General features: G+C 42.3%; 1 long non-coding RNA gene across 2 annotated transcripts; it reads right to left on the reverse strand.

Annotated features, from left to right (window-relative positions):
• Positions 1–4,483: 4,483 nt before the first annotated feature.
• On the reverse strand, positions 4,484–16,601 carry LOC132207789 (uncharacterized). Of its 2 annotated transcripts, XR_009443826.1 has the most exons (4): positions 16,521–16,601; positions 16,342–16,385; positions 15,426–15,567; positions 4,484–11,518 (listed from the first exon to the last, which is right to left on the reverse strand). It is a non-coding gene; the product is annotated as an uncharacterized LOC132207789 (long non-coding RNA). The 2 variants fall into 2 exon arrangements; XR_009443825.1 differs by having other exon boundaries at positions 16,342–16,569.
• Between the last annotated feature and the right edge of the window lie 824 nt (positions 16,602–17,425).

A 17,425-nucleotide genomic window follows, 5' to 3' on the forward strand; every position in this document is an offset into this window, starting at 1 on the left:
ATCAGCTTTGCAAAGGGTACAGAAACAGGTTACCAGGATGTCACCTTGTTTGGAGGATATTAGTTATGAGGAGATGTTGGATAAAATTGGTTTATTTTCTTTTGAACATCAGAGGCTGAGGGGCAACCCGGTAGAAATTTACAAAACTGGGAGAGACATGGATAGTTGGAGTCGAGAGTAGAAATGACAGTTTGTGTAGGGGACATAAGTTTAAAGTAATAGGGAAAAATGTAAAGGAAGTGTGAAAAGTAAGTTTTTACACACAGGACAGTATGTGCCTAGAATGCATTGCCAGAGGAAGTGGGATAAGCAGGTACAATCACAATGCTTAAAAGACATCTTGATGGATTTGTGAATTGGCAGGGAATAGAGAGATACAAACTGTGCAGGGGAAAGAAAGAGATTTCATGATTAGAAAATCATGCGTTAATGGAGGCTTGTGGGCTAAAGGGACTATTCCTGTTCTGTAGTGTTATTTGAGACCTCAGTTTTTCAAATACAGACTGGAATATTGGTAGAGTAAGAGGCAGCAAGGGTAAGTTTTCCTGGATTGTATGCACGATAAATTTCCGAAAACAGTGCATTCAGTTCAAAAAGAAAGAGCGCTCGTTTGGTCCTACTTCTTGGGAATGATGGGAGCCAAGTAGATCAAGTGTCAGTGTCAGACCATTCAGGAGACCATGATCCCGTGTAGGAAGGTACAGAATAATGTCAGATAATAACCAGCATTAATTCAGAATGAGAAAACTCAATTGATGGAAAGTTGTCTTCAAGGGCAAGGTCAAAGCTGGACAGCAATGACTGGAGTGACAGGTTGATGGGACAAAGTATAAATAATAATAAGGGCTACTTTCAAAGAGAAGATGGCTCAAGTACACTCAAAAAGGAAAGGAAGTGCAAACATTCAGGGCTGCTTGTATGACAATTAGAATTTAAGATAAGATTTAAAAAAAACACTTATGATAGGTGTCAAGGAGAAAAGTCCAAATTGACAGTCACAAGGAATACAGAAGGTCCAGAAGTTGGGGCAAGCAGATGAAAAAGCACACAAGGAAGGGAGACAGTTAGGAGAAAAGGTTGGCAGCCAGTTGAGAGGGGCTGGTAACACACTGGCTATAACAATGTAGGAGAGAAACATGCAGATTCTGGGCTCAGACACAGGGCAAAATTTAGGAGCCCCTTGGCCTTATCGGAAGCAGCAGAGGCAGTGGATCGATTGCCACCATGAGTGAGACAATGAAGCTCTTTCAGCTCCTCAGTTGTTGTTGTAGGTGAGGATGGAGGATACATGGGGGAGGGGGAAGAAATGTTCAATGAGAACAAACTTGTATTAGAGATATCATTAAAAAATAAACATCCTGCAGGTCACACAGAAAGCTGATTTGGCTCTTATGCTAAATATAAAGACTGAGAACTGGAGTTATAAACCAGTGGAAACAGATTCCATTGAAATGGTTCAGTACTGACTGTGATTGAAAGCAAAATCCAAACATCCAATAGCTACCTACAAACTCACTTCTGTGTCAGCAAATGAGATAAATGAGTGAATCCCTTCCCACCCTCAGAGCAGACGAATGGCCTCTCTCCAGCGTGAACTCGCTGGCGTATATTGAGGCTAGTTGATCACCTGAAGATATGTCTGCAAAAAACACACAAATAGTCTCTCAGCAGTGTGAACATATTGATGATTCATCAGTTGCCCAGAACATTTAAAGCACTTCCCACAGTTTGGACATTTAAAAGGTCTCTCGTCAGTGTGAGCAGCTTGTATGCCAGGACTGTGGTTCACCAAGTGAATCCCTCCCCACAATCAAGGCTTGCATTGTGCCAGTCCTGGTAATTAACTAAAACCGTGTCCACACACACAATACGTGTATGCTTTCTCCTTACATGTTCAAAATCTGATAATGTTCTGTTTACAATAAACTGAGGTGTCCATAAGACCCTGGGATTATGCCTGGTGTCAGTTTCCCTTTGAGTACACTGTGAAATCAATTTAAAACAGAACAATGCAATGAAGAGAGAGTCCACACAAACACCAGGCTGCCTATGCAATCAGCTCGTAATGAATCTGGTAGTTTGATTAGATTAGACTCCCTACAGTGTGGAAACAGGCCCTTTGGCCCAACAAGTCCACACTGCCCCTTGAAGCATCGGACCCAGACCCATCCCCCTATCACCCACACACCCCTGAACACTCCGGGCAAATTAGCATGGCTAATCCACCAATCCACCTAGCCTGCACATCTTTGGACTGTGGGAGGAAACCGGAACACCTGGAGTAAACCCACACAGCCATGGAGAGAATGTGCAAACTCCGCTCAGACAGTTGCCCGAAGCTGGAATCGAACCCGGGTCCCTGGCACTGTGAGGCTGCAGTGCTAACTACTGAGCCACCGTGCCACCCCGTAGGATTAATGACACACTATTTAAAAAAAAGTGACCACAAAAGCCAGTGATTCACTAATGTCGATCAGGGAACAGAAGCTGCCACCTGGTCTGGACTTATACAAGACTCTGGCGTCTTTGTGAGTGGACAGACAAAGAATGTTGAGAAAGAGGTGAAATACAGGTATTGACTAAATCCACATCTCAATCAGGACTTTGACATCATGTCACAAACCCTTAATCTTCACTGTTGTGAATGTCCAGTGTGGAAGATCTATGGAACACCATCACGGTGAGGACCCCCTCCAAGTCACACATCATCCTGACTTGTTTGAATCCAGTGCAGGATGAACAGCAATTTCCTCCAATTAAACACTGAGACAGCTTCTACACTGACTGCAACCTTCTGTCTAGTAACTGTGTGAAGCTGAACCAGACTGTTCACAACTCTGATGAAATACTTCACACTAAGATGAGCTTTCTCCTGCATCATCACCAAACTAACTGTTTCTATCTCAGTAACATCACCTGACTCCATCCACATCTCAGCTCATCTGCTGCTGAAACCCTATCCATTCTTTGTTACTTCTAGATTTAACTACTCTAACACAGACCGGTCCCCCACATTCAACCTTCCTGTAATGTTGGAGTGATTCAAATCTCTGCTGTCTCATTTCTAGTGTTATTGGCCCAAAGTGCATCACAGGTGCTAAAAAGATACATCAACAGATCTGTTAAAAGACTATCCAATTTAGCATCGTGATAGTACCATACAGCATGATAAGTTTTTCTCCAAGTGAGAATGGGACCTACTTTCCACAGGACTGTACAGTAGTTACTCTCACCGAATGCTGTTCTGGATAAACGCTGAGGATGAGCTAACATAGGTTTTCCCCTCCCTCTCTCGCACTGTTCTTCCTCATCCCTGTTGTACCATTTTGTTTCTATGTCTCCTGTACACTCAAACATGTCTGTGTAGCTCCTTGAAAAGATAACTTTAATAAAACTTCAAGTATATTCTTTTTTGCTTCATGCAGCAAGTCATATGTGTATTGTCTCCTCTTTTCTTACACTCGCAAAATCCTGCTGAGAAGAAAATGCCAGTTGCTGAAGGAACATTCGCAACAGTGGGATTCAAACCCACATCAATGAAAAGACTGGAGTCTTAATTCAGCTCCTTAAGACTGTTCAGCCACAGTAACTGACAAGTCGTGGTCATCCTTATTGTCTTCAATGATGATGTCGCTGCACCAAATTTTAGTCATGGAGCAGGAGAGGCCTCGAGACTGCATTACCATTTCTTAAATCTCTAACAACCTCAACCTCAACACCATTTTTGCCTCAAATCCCTGCAGAGTCTCCAATTTCTCTCAGGTTACCTCTCATGCTTTTCTCTTCTCAAGAAAAGAACTTCTTGCTGTTTAACAGAAAGTGTGAAAGAAACATAGGAGGTCTGGCAATGAGACAAGTGAAATCATGTTAGTTTCAAGATATTTGCACTATTTCTTTCTCTCCGCAGGAATGGCTTCACTAACATCCTACATAATTGTTAAAAATTGTAACAACTATGTAGCAATTAAAGCTAAAATTCGATCTTCTCTCTTAATCATTTGCAGCACCCGCAGAGGACTTTAGACCCATTTCTGTCCTTTTCCATACCCATCCTGAATCGAAAAGAGCGAAAATAACAGACCTGCTGAATTTATCCAGCACATTTTCTGGACATTTTGGGTTTCTAAATTAATTCCCTCAATGTGTCAAATGTCTTAAATGCTTGCTCACAAGGTTTTCGTATCTGCTATTTAAATAGTGCACTGTGAACACTTCAATCATCCATTTTATATGAAACAAGCACACAGTAACTGAACCGTCTTCACGCAAAAATACAAAAATGTATTTCCTTTCTCATCTTTTAAGCCCGTTTGGTTTTTTGTACCATTTAATATGAAGTCTTACAACTGCACCAGAAACCTCTGGTTAAAAAGATTCTGAAAATGTAGTCCGTAACATGAGAATTGGCAAAAGTTGTTGACACACAGAAGAAAGAAAATGTTGTGTGAGATTCAGCAAATAAAGGAACATTTCTTAGACTGTAGCTGAAAAAAATTGGTTTATTGAAACAGACTTTTTCACCATTCGACCGAGTGACTGGAGTTATACAGGGCACTTAAAGATGAGGGCAACAACATCACGAAATTAATTTTGAATGTTAAATCCTGGAGCAAGTACTGAAAATGGATTGCAATGTGAATGAGAAGAATACATTGGAACCTTGGGATTTTCTAAAGCAGTTACCTTTTACTTCCTTGGACTGCAGCGGCGTCAGTGAAAAACCCATTTGTCACCTTATAAAGCAGGATTTGAACATTGACTGTGGAAGGCCAAGTTAACTCAGTTGTTGGAACATACGCTGTTTAAGTGCAGAGTTGTGAGTACGAGCCCAACACTGGGCACCACCTGTTTATTTAGTATTTTCCCTTTGCAAATTCCCTTCCTCCAGCTATTCTTGATGACCCTTACATCCCATGAATCAGCTTAGCGAATCTCTTTTGCACCGCATTCAACGCCAGCATATCCTTTCTTAAATACGAGTAGCTAAACCAATATGGCTTCACCAACATCCAATACAGTTGTTACAAGATGTCCCGATCCTCAAAACACTAACACCTCGCAGTTAAGGCCAAAATTCCATTTACTTTCTTCATAACTTCAGCATCAGTTTAGGACTTTAGACCCATCCTTGCCCTTTTCCACACAAATCCTGAATCGAATAGTTATAATAACTGCCTGCAAAATGCTATCCCACTGAAACTTCAACCACTTGCTCAACTTTGTAACCTAAAGTCAAGTCCAGGACCTTCCCCTTCCTTGTTGGGACTTCTACTTAATGGCTGAAAAAATGCTCTCCTGGATGTATTTTAAAAATTCTGATAAATCCTTCACATTATGACGACTCCATTAATGTTGAGGAAGTTGAAAGTCTCTGCTACCATAATCCTGCTACTTCTACACTTTCTCAAAATCTGTCTCCTTATTTATTTAAAGGGGTTTTCAAAAATGTCACCTGTCCTTATTGCTGTATAGATTCCCGAAGCAAAATAACAATATCTCCTCCTCCTTTAACACCTCCACTGCCTTGCATGAAGGCCCTGTATCCTGGAATACTGAGCTGCTAACCATGTCCAAGTGACAGCAATGGCTTTATGACCCCACTAATTTGTATCCTCAAATCATCTGCCTTATTCATCTGACTCCAAGCATTAAATACCATTCACCCTTGGCAAACTCGCTTATATCTTAATTGCCCAATGACAATGCCTTCCAGACTCTCTTGTTTCTTCTCTTTTTGGCCATTATTATTTTGAACATTCTCTGGATTTCAGCCCACTGCTAAACTTTTTACATGACCCCCAACAGTACTGGAAACCCACCCCCACCCCCCACAAGGATGCAGTTCCCATTCCAGTTTAGGTGTAACCACTGTGTGTAATTCTACTCTTCCTGCTGAAGGACGGATGTTGTAAAACTGCAAAAGGTTCAGAAAAGAATTGTAATGGTTATTATTGTAATAGTGTACCATTAATACACTAAGTTGCAAGCATTTTGGGATGACTCGGTTCCCAGTTGCTCATATGAAATGTACTGACTGTCATTGAGTGAAAAATAAAAACCACAGGTTCCTCGCACTTGTTGGAGGTGAGGATAGAGGAGATAGGCTCTCCATCTCCCCTTTCAAAATAAATTAGTCTGCTTTTGAAATAAAGATCGAATGCACAGTAGTTTTAATAAAATTTATATCATTTTTTCTCCCAACTAGGTAACCAGACATGTGGTGTTTTCAAACATCATGAGAAACAAGCCCAGATAACATGACTTGGATACAGATAATACGAGCAACAAAAATTCCGACAGATTCTTGGGAACTCATTGGTGGTTAACCACAGTGGCTCAGCGGTTAGCACTGCTGCCTCACAGTGCCAGAGACCTGGATTTGATTCCACCCTTGGGCAACCGAGCATGTGGTTGTTGGCATATTCTCCCTGTGGCTGCGTGGGTTTCCTCTCGGTGCTCTGGTTTCCTCCCATGTGCTGGTTAGTGGATTCGCCAAGCTAAATTGCCCAGAGTGTTCAGTGATGCATACATTTGGTGGGCTACGGGGAGATGTGTCTGGGTGGGATGCTCTGAGGTTTTGTGTGGAATTCTTGGGCCGAAGGGCCTGTTTCCATACTGTAGGAATACTCCGAATTCTATGAAAACCCGTCCTAATGAACTAGGGAATCCCTTTTCACACACTGTGTGGGTGGATTGTCTTTACCCAGTGTGAATGTGTTGATATACAGCAATAAAACGTTATCATTTTCAAAACCTACTCTACAGTTACGTATTTGTTATTGAGATTAATGCGAAAGGATTAATAAATTAAACGCCATTTATTTCAATGCCAGAGGCCTAACAGCTAAGGCAGAGGAACTCAGGGCAAGATTGGAAACATGAAACTGGGTTATCATTGCAATTACAGAGGCAAGGCTCAAAGATGGACAGGGCTGCCAGCTTAATGTTCTAAGATATAGTTCCTATAGAAAGGATAGAAAGTCGAAGGGGGAGGGGGAAGCAAAGCAAGAGAGGAGGGAAAAGTGGCATTTTTGAGCAAGGATAACATTATGGCGTTACTTAGGCAGGATATATCTGAGAATACATCCAGGGAAGTTATTTGGGTGAAACTGAGAAATAAGAAAGGGATGATCACCTTATTGGGATTATACTATAGCCACCCCCAATAGTCAGCAGGAATCTGACAAATAATTTTGAAAGAAGTTATCTGTAAGAATAACAGGGTGGTGATGGAAGGGATTTTAACTTTCCAAACAGACTGGGAATTCCATGGTCTAAAAGGCTTGGATGGAGCGGAGTTTGCTGAGAGTGTACAGGAAAATGTTCTGATTCAGTATGTGATGTACCGACTACAGAAGGTGCAAAACTTGACCTGCTCTTGGCAAATAAAGCAGGACAGGTGACTAGGGTATCAGCAGGGGAGGACTTTGGGGCCAGTGACCATAATTCTATTAGTTTTAAAATAGTGATGGAAAAGAGTAGACCGGATCTGAAAGTTAAAGCTCTATATTGGGGGAAGGCCAATTTTAATGGTATTACACAAGAGCTTTCAAAAGTTGATTGGGGCAGATGTTTGCAGGTAAAAAAGAAAGGTTAGAAAGTGGGAAGCCTTCAAAAAAAAGAGATAACGAGAGTTCAGGGACAGTATACTCCTGTTCGGGTGAAGGACAATGCTGGTAGGTATAGGGAATTCTGGATGACTAGAGAAATCAAGGTTTTGGTCAAGAAAAAGGAGGAAGGACAAGTCAGGTATAGACAGCAGAGATTGAGTGAATGCTTACAAGAGTATAATGACAATAGTATACTTAAGAGGGAAATTAGTAGGGCAAAAAGGGAACATGAGGTAACTTAGGCAAATAGTATTAAGGAAAATCCAGTGGGATTCTACAAATAGATTAAGAACAAAAAGGATAACTATGGGGAGATAGGGCCCCTTAAAAAGCAGCAATGCCTCCTATGTGTGGAATTGCAAGAAATGGGGAATATAATAAAACAAGTATTATGCATCAGTATTTACTACAGAAAAGGATATGGAAGATATAGACTGTGGGGAAATAAATAGCAACATCGTGAAAATTATCCATATTACAGAGGTAGTGATGCTTTAAACGCATAAAAGCGGATAAATTCCTGGGACCTGATCAGGCGTATCCGAGAACTCGGAGGGAAGCTAGGCAAGTGATTGCTGGGCCCCTTGCTGAGATATTTGTGTCATCGATATCCACAGGTGAGGGACCAGAAGTTGGCTAATGTGGTGCCACTATTTAAGAAAGGTGGTAAGGAAAAGCCAGGGAACTATAGGCCAGTGAGCCTGATATTAGTGGTGGGAAAGTCGTTCTAGGAATCCTGAGGGATAGTACTTGAAATATTTGGAAAGGGAGGGACTGATTAGGGATAATCAACATGGCTGTGTGTGTAGGAAATCATGTCTCACTGACTTGATTTTTTTTTGATGGAGGAACAAAGAGGATTGAATAGCGCAAAGAGGTGGATGTATTCTATATGGATGTCACTAAGGCGTTTGACAAGGTTCCTCATGGTAGACTGATGAGCAAGGTCAGATCACATGGAATACAGAGAGAACCAGTCATTTGGAAACAGATCTGACTTGAAGGTAGAAGACGGAGTGCTGGTGGAGGGTTGCTTTGTAGACTGGAGGCCTGTGACCAGTGGTGTGCTGCAAGGATCAGAGCTGGGTCCACTCCATTTTGTCATTTATAAAGATGATTTGGATGTGAATGTACGAGTTATAGCTACTAAGTACCAATCCTTGCAGCATACTGCAGGTCAAACGCCTTTCCAAATGGCCAGCTCTCCCTGGATTCCATGTGATCTAACCTTGTTAATCAGTCGACCATGCGGAATATCGAAAACATCCACCGCTCTGCCATCAATCTTGTTTCTAACTTCTTCAAAAAAACTCAATCAAGTTAGTAAGACATAATTTCCTATGGACAAAGCCATGTCGACTATTCCCCATTCAGTCCACGCTTTCCAAATATATGTAAATCCTATCCCTCAGAATTCCCTCCAACAACTTACCCACAGCTGACGTCAGGCTCACCAAAAGTTTATTGTTCCCTGGTTTTCTGTTACCACCTTTCTTAAACAATGGCACCAGATTAGCCAACCTCCAGTGTAACAGCTCACCTATGACTGTCAATGGTGCAAATATCTGAGCAAGGGGCCCAATTGCAAGCCTAGCTTCCCGCAAAGTTCGAGAATACACCTGAAGAGGTCCTGGGGATTTATCCACCTTTATGGTCTGTAAGGCATCCAGCACCACCTCCTCCACAACATGGAACTTTTCAAGATACACATTCATTTCTCTAAGTTCTTTAGCTTTTGTATCCTTGATCACAGTAAATACTGATGTAAAATACTTTTTTGTATCTCACCCAACTCGTGCATTCCCACACATAGGCGGTCTTACTGTGCTTTTAAGGAGCATAGTAGTGTCAAAATTGGCCTTAGTCTCATTTAAAACTTTGACTCTTAGACCAAAGTCTATCCTTTTCCATAATTATTTTAAAACTAATAGAGATACAATCATAGGCCCCAAAATATTCTCGCCCCTGCTGACCCCTCAGTCACCTGCCCTACCTTATTTCCCAAGAGAAGATCAAGTTTTGAGCAGGGACTAATGACACCAGTACAAACAGCCCAAAGATCAAAGTTCATTCCTTGATTTAAGGGCAAAATCCTTCAAATGTGGTTGTGGTGAACTTGCTGGTGTGTTAACAGTTGGGATGATTGAGTGAATCCCTTTCCACACATAGAACAAGTGAATGGTCTGTCCCCAGAGTGAACTCGCTGGTGTCTCAGCAGGTTGGTTGAGTGAGCGAGCAAATCCCTTCCCATACTCGGAACATGTGAACAGTCTCTCCCCACTGTGAACTCGGTGTTTCAGCAGGTTGCTTGACTGAGTGAATCCCAGCCCACAATCAGAGCAAATGAACGGTTTCTCCCCAGTGTGACTGCGTTGGTGCATTTCCAGCTGGGATGGGTAAATAAATCCCTTCCCACAATCCCCACATTTCCACAGTCTCTCCCAAGTGTGACTGCGCTGGTGTTTGGGCATTTCAGATGAATCTTCAAAGACTCTTCGACACACAGACAATACGCATTTCTCCCTGGTGTGAACAGTGCTTCTTCCTTTAATGTTCAAAATCCTGAGATAATTAGGTTATGACAAACAGATTGAGTGTCAGATCTGGATGTGGTTTTGTTTGATTTCTCTGAATGCAATCAAAATTTCAAACTGAAGAAAAAAAAGAAAAGTAGAGAGAGAGAGAGAGAGAGAGAGAGAGAGAGAGAGAGAGAGAAACCAGAAGAACACACACAAAGATTGTGAAACTCAGAAATTAATCTGGTCAATTGTGGATGCAACACTGAGGGGCACTGCTGGATTATCAGTAAAACTGAACTGGTTCATTTAATGTCCTTCAGGGAAAGGAAACAGTCAGCGTTTGCCCAAAACTACAAAAAGAGATAGAGTTTGGACAGACATGAAGGGCAGGCATTTTATACATCTGAAAATGAATCCAATTCCTGTTTTCTCCCCATACCCTCTGATGCTTCTGAAGGACTAAGAATACACAGCAAAATACCCGAAATCTGGAATAAAAACAGAAAAAGATGGAGATACACAGTAGATCTGGCAGCATCTGAAATGTTAATAGATGCAGGAACCATTGCAATCTTGAAGAAGTGTTGAGATGATCATCCACTGCACCATAATATAGGTTACACACCGAGTGCCAGAAAACGGGCCTAGCTTAAATAGGTGCTTGATGGCCAGCACCGATACAATGGGGACAGTGTGTTCAACAATTGTACCCGACTGTCTGACCCCATTTAGTTCCGTGTTTCTCTCCTATTCTCTTTTAGGAAACAGGCAGCAGCAAGTAGTGAAGAATGCAAATGATATTTCGGCCTTCATTGTGACAGGATTCGAGTACAGGAGGAGGGATGTCTTTCTATAAGGGCCTTGGTGAGACCACACCTGCAGTAGTGTGCACCTTTGTTCTCCTTTCCAAAGGAAGGATGGTCTGGCTACTGAATGATCGCAAAGAAGGTTCACCAGACCAATTCCTGGGATCACAGGACTGATGTATGAAAAGAGATTTGATCTTGATTAATCCTTCTTTCTTTTAATCTTTCAGCCACCGACAACATCATGAACTAATTTCACGTCCCATTTGCTGATTTGAGTCTTTTACTGCTAAAGGTATACTTTGGTTCCCATTCCCCTGTCATACGAGTTTAAATCCTCACCAGTGGAACTAGCAAAAGCATCAACAAGAATATCTGTCCCAGCTCTGCCCAGGACAATTGTTCAAGCTTGTGCATGTCCCACCTTCCCCAGAAACAAACAAACAGTCTCAATGCCTCAGGAATCCAAATCTTTTTAAGTTATAGCTCCAGCCATGCACTCATCTCATCTGTCCTCTTATGCTTTTACTAGCATGTGCATTGTAGCAGCTCACACTGTTACGGGATTAGATCACGAAAGGTCCTGTGGGGATATAAAAGAGTCCTGTTGAGAAGGAACATTAGGGAATTTACTTGGGTTTCTGTTAACAGGCAGTTCAAAACACATAAGCATTTTAACAAGAGGCAGTGTTTAAAGGCCCGGTTCAGCCACAATCACAAGTTTGTTACTTAATGAAAAGTAGAAGCAAAAGTCTGATCCTACAGCATTCTGAACTGTTTAGGTAATTGTAACCAGAAATGCAAACAACCAATTAACGTGAAACGGTTAGCTAAATTCCTTGAGCAAATGTTTGTCAGCAATAAAAGCAGCTCACTGCATCATTATGGAAGGCAAAGCAATAAACGGTGTAAACACAACCTCTAAAAGACCAACAACATAGGAAGGGGCAAAGGAAGATTATAAAGAGAGAAGTCAGGGCTGCAGAGAGATAAAACAATTGAAATGTAGATACGGATAATTTGAACAAATTCTTACATCCAAAGATCAACGGAAGAGTGACAAAGATAGATTACAAAATCCAAAGTGAAGATATGGTTAGTGCCTTAGTTATTTGTGAAATCTAAACAAGTTCTGTTTAACAGCTTGGTAAAGTTCTAAAGTGACTGAATTTCACCCTCGGTGGAGTTTGAATAGATGCTCTTTATTAAAACAAGAAAGTAATAATGGAAAGCGCTTAGAGTAGAAAATGAAACTTCACTTTAAAAATCATTTGCAGCATACAAATTGTTGGGGTTGTAAACTGCAGCAGCAAGTCAGAAACACTGTTTGATCTTTTAAGCTGAAGTGACAGAGGGATTTTTCCACAATTTGTCAACTGTATTACAAAATTGTAGTTACTTTATATCAGAGTTGAGTTTAAAAGACTTTATCACAATTCCTAACAATCCACACTACAGTTAGTAGAGAATTTGGAAAAGTTCTTAGTGATAAGCTACTATTTTGGTTTTTGGCAAAAAAATGTGGTGCAGCTGGCAAATGTCTGAGGAGGAATATAACTGCCAAAGCATTGTAAGGTCCCAAAGACAGACGAAGTAGTTTTCGAGCTAACTTCAGGAGATTATAGAAGGGTTTAGGACTGAACATAGTGTTGTCCACGATTGTTTGAACATAGGACATAGAACATTACAGCACAGTACAGGCCCTTCGGCCCTTGATGTTTTGCCGACCTGTCATACCGATCTCAAGCCCGTCTAACCTACACTATTCCATGTACGTCCATATGCTTATCCAATGACACCCTAAATGTACCTAAAGTTGGCAAATCTACTAGCGTTGCAGGCAAAGCGTTCCATTCCCTTACTACTCTCTGAGTAAAGAAACTACCTCTGGCATCTGTCCTATATCTTTCACCCCTCAATTTAAAGCTATGCCCCCTCGTACTCGCCGTCACCATCCTAGGAAAGTGGTTTGCTTACTGGATTGGGTATATTGATTTGGGGTGTGTGGCTAACAATGACAACAATATTGCATGTAAATAACATCTAGCGAATGGAATAAAAATATCACAATCAGCCAGGGAAAGTCTGAATGTCATTGTCCACTCTTCCAATCTGAGCTGTATTTAAGAGGGGAATTAGGCCTCATGTGAAAGCCAGGTTTGGAGTGGACTCTGGCCTCTCCCACACATGTGGTAACAGAGCTCTGAATAAAGGTCACTCGTACAACTGAACACAACACAAACTTCTCCCGACAACAATGTGGCACTGGGTGTAAGCTTGACAATACTATATTTGAGATCTCGTATTTTAGTGTATCTCTTAACTTCCTATCTTCAGCTTTCAGGTCCTCCTCCCTTGGTTTTCCTATGTCACTGGTACAATCGGATGTTCATCCTCCCACTCCAGAATGTCCTGAAGCTGCTCCATGTCATTGCTAATCCTGGCACCAGGGAGGCAACATACCATCCTGGATTCATGTCTCTCTCTATCCCTTACTATTGAATCCCCTGTCTCTACAGTCATATTTATCGTTTCCCTCCCCTTCTATGCAGCGGAGTTACTCCGAGTGCCATGAACCTGACTGATGCTGCTTCCCGAGTGGCCACCCCAACATCCCCCACCTCTCTCCCCCACCCCCAACCCCCCAACCGAACAGTACCCAAAACAGTATATCTATTTGAGGGAGATGACTCTAGCACTTCCTTTCTGAGCCTTTTACTTGTCTGATAGTCACCCATTCTCTTGCTGTCTGTGTAATCTTCACCTGCTGCGTGACCAGTCTGTTGAGAATGCGACCACAACCTTCTCAGTTACCATGGATGCTCCATACTGACTGCACCCACAGCTCAAGCTCTGAAAAGCAGTTAACCAGTAGCTGCAGATGGACACACTTCCTGCACAAATAGCCAATAGGGACACTGGTAATGTCCCAGAGTTTAATGCGGAAAACTGTGAGGTGATTCACATTGGAAGGAGTAACAGGAATACAGAGTACTGGGCTAATGGTAAGATTCTTGATAGTGTGGATGAGCAAAGAGATCTCGGTGTCCATGTACATAGATCCCTGAAAGTGTCCACAAGTTGATAGGGTTGTTAAGAAGGTGTACAATGTGTTCGTTTTTATTGATAGAGGGATTGCGTTTCAGAACCATGAGGTCATATTGCAGCGGTACGAAACTCTGGTGCGGCCGCACTCGGAGTTCTGGTCACCGCATTGCACGAAGGATGTGCAAGCATTGGAAAGGGTGCACAGGAGATTTACCAGAATGTTGCCTGGTATCGAGGGAAGGTCTTATGAGGAAAGGTTGAGGGACTTTAGGCTGTTTTCGTCAGAGAGAAGAAGGTTCAGAGGTGACCTAATAGAGACATACAAGATGATATGAGGATTAGATAGGGTGGGCACTGAGATCCTTTTTCCTCAGATGGAGCTGGCTAGCACGAGGGGATATAGCTTTAGATTGACGGGTCATAGATATCGGACAGATGTCAGAGGTAGGTTCTTTACTCAGGGTAATAAGGGCGTGCAATGCCCTGCCTGCAACAGTAGTAGACTCGCCAAGTTTAAGGGCATTTAAGTGGTCTTTGGATAAACATATGGATGATAATGGAATAGTGTGGGTTAAATGGGCTTCAGTGTGGTTTCACAGGTCGACACAACATCAAGAGCCTATGTTCTATTGTGCAAGAGGAGCACACCACAGATGTGATGTCTTCTGTTATGACTTCTCTCCAGATTAAGCCAGTTTCTGCCTTAAAAAGAATTTAATTAAGCTAGGTCCTCCCCCTTCATTTCAAACATTACTATTATAAACCTAAAGCCCCTAACTTTATTTAAGCTAATATATACTTTAAAAACTGTAAGAAAATTCTTTACGATATCAAATATCAATTGGCTGTTTCCATTAGGACTGAGAGACTTTCTGAACTGCCCAAACTGAGACTGAGCATCACACTCAATCTTTCAGTTTCACTTTCTGTTTCACCCAACTCCAAAGCACTCTCATTTAGCCAAGCAGCACTCACAGTGCAGCCTTTTCATTTTCATTGTCTGCTCACACCCACTCTGATCTCAGCCTCCCATACTGTTTCAATGCAGCTCAATGGAAGCTCAGGGAACAGCATCTTCACGTTAAATGCAATAATTTATAAACCTCAGGAATCAACACAGACTTCAGCAGTTTCAGGATCAATGGAGTTGTCAGGAAATGGAAGATTCCACCTGGAGGGGTGCTGGAATTTGTGCCCATCAGGAATTTTAAAAGGAAGTTTGCAGGTATTCAAGAATGAAAAATGTATAGACTAAAATCATGAAGTGGGCGAATGGGACTAAATATGACAGTTCTTTCAAAGAGACGAGGTGTTGTTTGGACAAATCTACCCCTCTCAGGCCAATATCTCCTTTCTCAGCTGCAGGGTATAGAACTGAACACTTATCCCAGAGGTGATCAAACCAAAAATTTGAATATCCTGCTTTCAAGTTACAAACTTACCAGGAGTATTCTCCCACGCATAGAATGGTTAAACCTCTTTCCTTTCACTGTTAAGTGTCAATGATACTCAGATCCTGATCACTCCGCTTAATGGAGAACTTGCATTGGGATCCTGGTCTGCAAATTATTCTCAATAAATATCCTGTAAAGCAAATCCACAAGAGACAAATAACGGTCAGGCCTGGACAGAAATCCAGAAAACACAAGATTGTCTGGAAAAGGCAAACATTTCTCTTGGTTTCTGTTAGTTATGTATAAATCCTCCTCTTAAAAGCACCCTGCTCCCCCACACAGAAAGATGCAGAGGTAAAATACACCCATTATTAGAGACTGAGGAAGTCAGACATTAATAAATTTGACCAGGGAGCACAAGGGGACTCAGAGCACTTTCAGTGATTTGATCCCAATCATATGAATACTGGGCAAACGGATATGCTTTAATAGATCATAATATTTAAAGCAGGACTTCCTACAGTGAGAGTGCAACAGGTAACATGAAGTTCTAAGCAAGGATTAGCGGATCCGAAACGTTATTTTTTTTCCTTTCACAGATGCTACCAAACCTACTGAGCTTTTCCAGCAACTTTGTTTTTGAACATGCAGTTCTGAACACGTTTTCGACATTTCTCCTCCATTAAATATCTAACGTATAACTTGCAGCAATTTATACTGCCTGAAGCCAGTACTCCGCCAGCGTCAAAGGTCCTTCCCAGGAAATACACGCCGTGTCTCAGTCTGGGAAAGAAGTCCAGAAAAACAAAAACAAAAACAAAAACAAACATTTCTCTTGTCCTAATCTCCCCTCCCAAGCAAGAAAGGCTGCGCTTGCGTTCCACTACAGGTTGCCACCTATAAATATGGCGATCCGGCATGAGTCCCGAAGATCACTGCCCCTAATAAAGATGGTGGCAATTACCTCTGCCTATCGCAGCCTCAGGTCCGTAGCAGTTTTTCCGTTTGCTGCAAAACACGGGACCGGCATGTTAAAATTTGTTTTCTGACATGCATCAACGGCTAATAAAGCCTCTCAGTCAATACCGAAAGTATTTCCCTCCCGTTTTTTTGCAGCTTTCCTTTTTATCCCGTGTACTGTACCTTCGGCAAGCAGCTAACCCTCATTCGCAGAGATATTGCGCCCGCGGACAGAGGCGATCACATGATTTTCACACAGACAAACATCTCACTCGCTCTGATTGGCTGGAGGGTAGGCCGCTTCCATTGGCCCCGCCCCGTGCTCCGATTGAACCAAAGCTGACATCGCTCACAGGGAGATAGCAATAACTGCAGGTGTTGGAGTCACAGATGACACAGTGTGGAGCTGGAGGAACACAGCGAGCCAGGCACCATCAGAGGAGCAGGAAAGTTGATGGTTCAGGACCCTTCTTCAGAAATGGGGGAGGGGACGGGAACTGAAACATAAACAGAGTGGGGGCTGGGGAAGGTAGGTGGGAAGGTGATAGGTGAGTGCAGGTAGTCAGTGGTGAAGATTTTTCCTGCTGTTCATTAGCTCTGTGAGTGATGGTGAGGGTTCATCCCGAGATGGGGAAAAAAAGGGCCATTCCTGATTCTCCTAATGTACGGCAAAACAGCTTGTATTTTATGGAAACTTTTACTCTGTCATTTTCCTCGATGTTTTGGCTGTTTCAGAGACTTGGATAGAGCAGGGTCAGGAATGGATGTTGCAAGTTCCAGGGTTTAGATCTTTCATTAAGGTCAGGGAAGATGGTAAAAGAGGGTGAGGTGTGGCTTTGTTAGCCAAGGACAGTACAACGGTGGCTGAAAGAACTTTTGATGAGGTGGTATGGGCTGAGAGCAGAAACAGGAGAGGAGAGGTCGCACTGCTGGGAGTTTTTTTATAGGCCCCTGCAAAGTTCCAGGGATGTGGAAGAGTGGATTGGCAAAATGATTCTGGGCAGGAGTGAAAAGAACAGGGTGGTCATTATGGCAGCTATTAACTTCCCTAACATTGAATGGAAATGCTATAACTCTAGTATGTCGGA

The sequence above is a fragment of the Stegostoma tigrinum genome, unplaced genomic scaffold (genome assembly GCF_030684315.1).
Source record: "Stegostoma tigrinum isolate sSteTig4 unplaced genomic scaffold, sSteTig4.hap1 scaffold_158, whole genome shotgun sequence".
Classification (NCBI taxonomy): domain Eukaryota; kingdom Metazoa; phylum Chordata; class Chondrichthyes; order Orectolobiformes; family Stegostomatidae; genus Stegostoma; species Stegostoma tigrinum.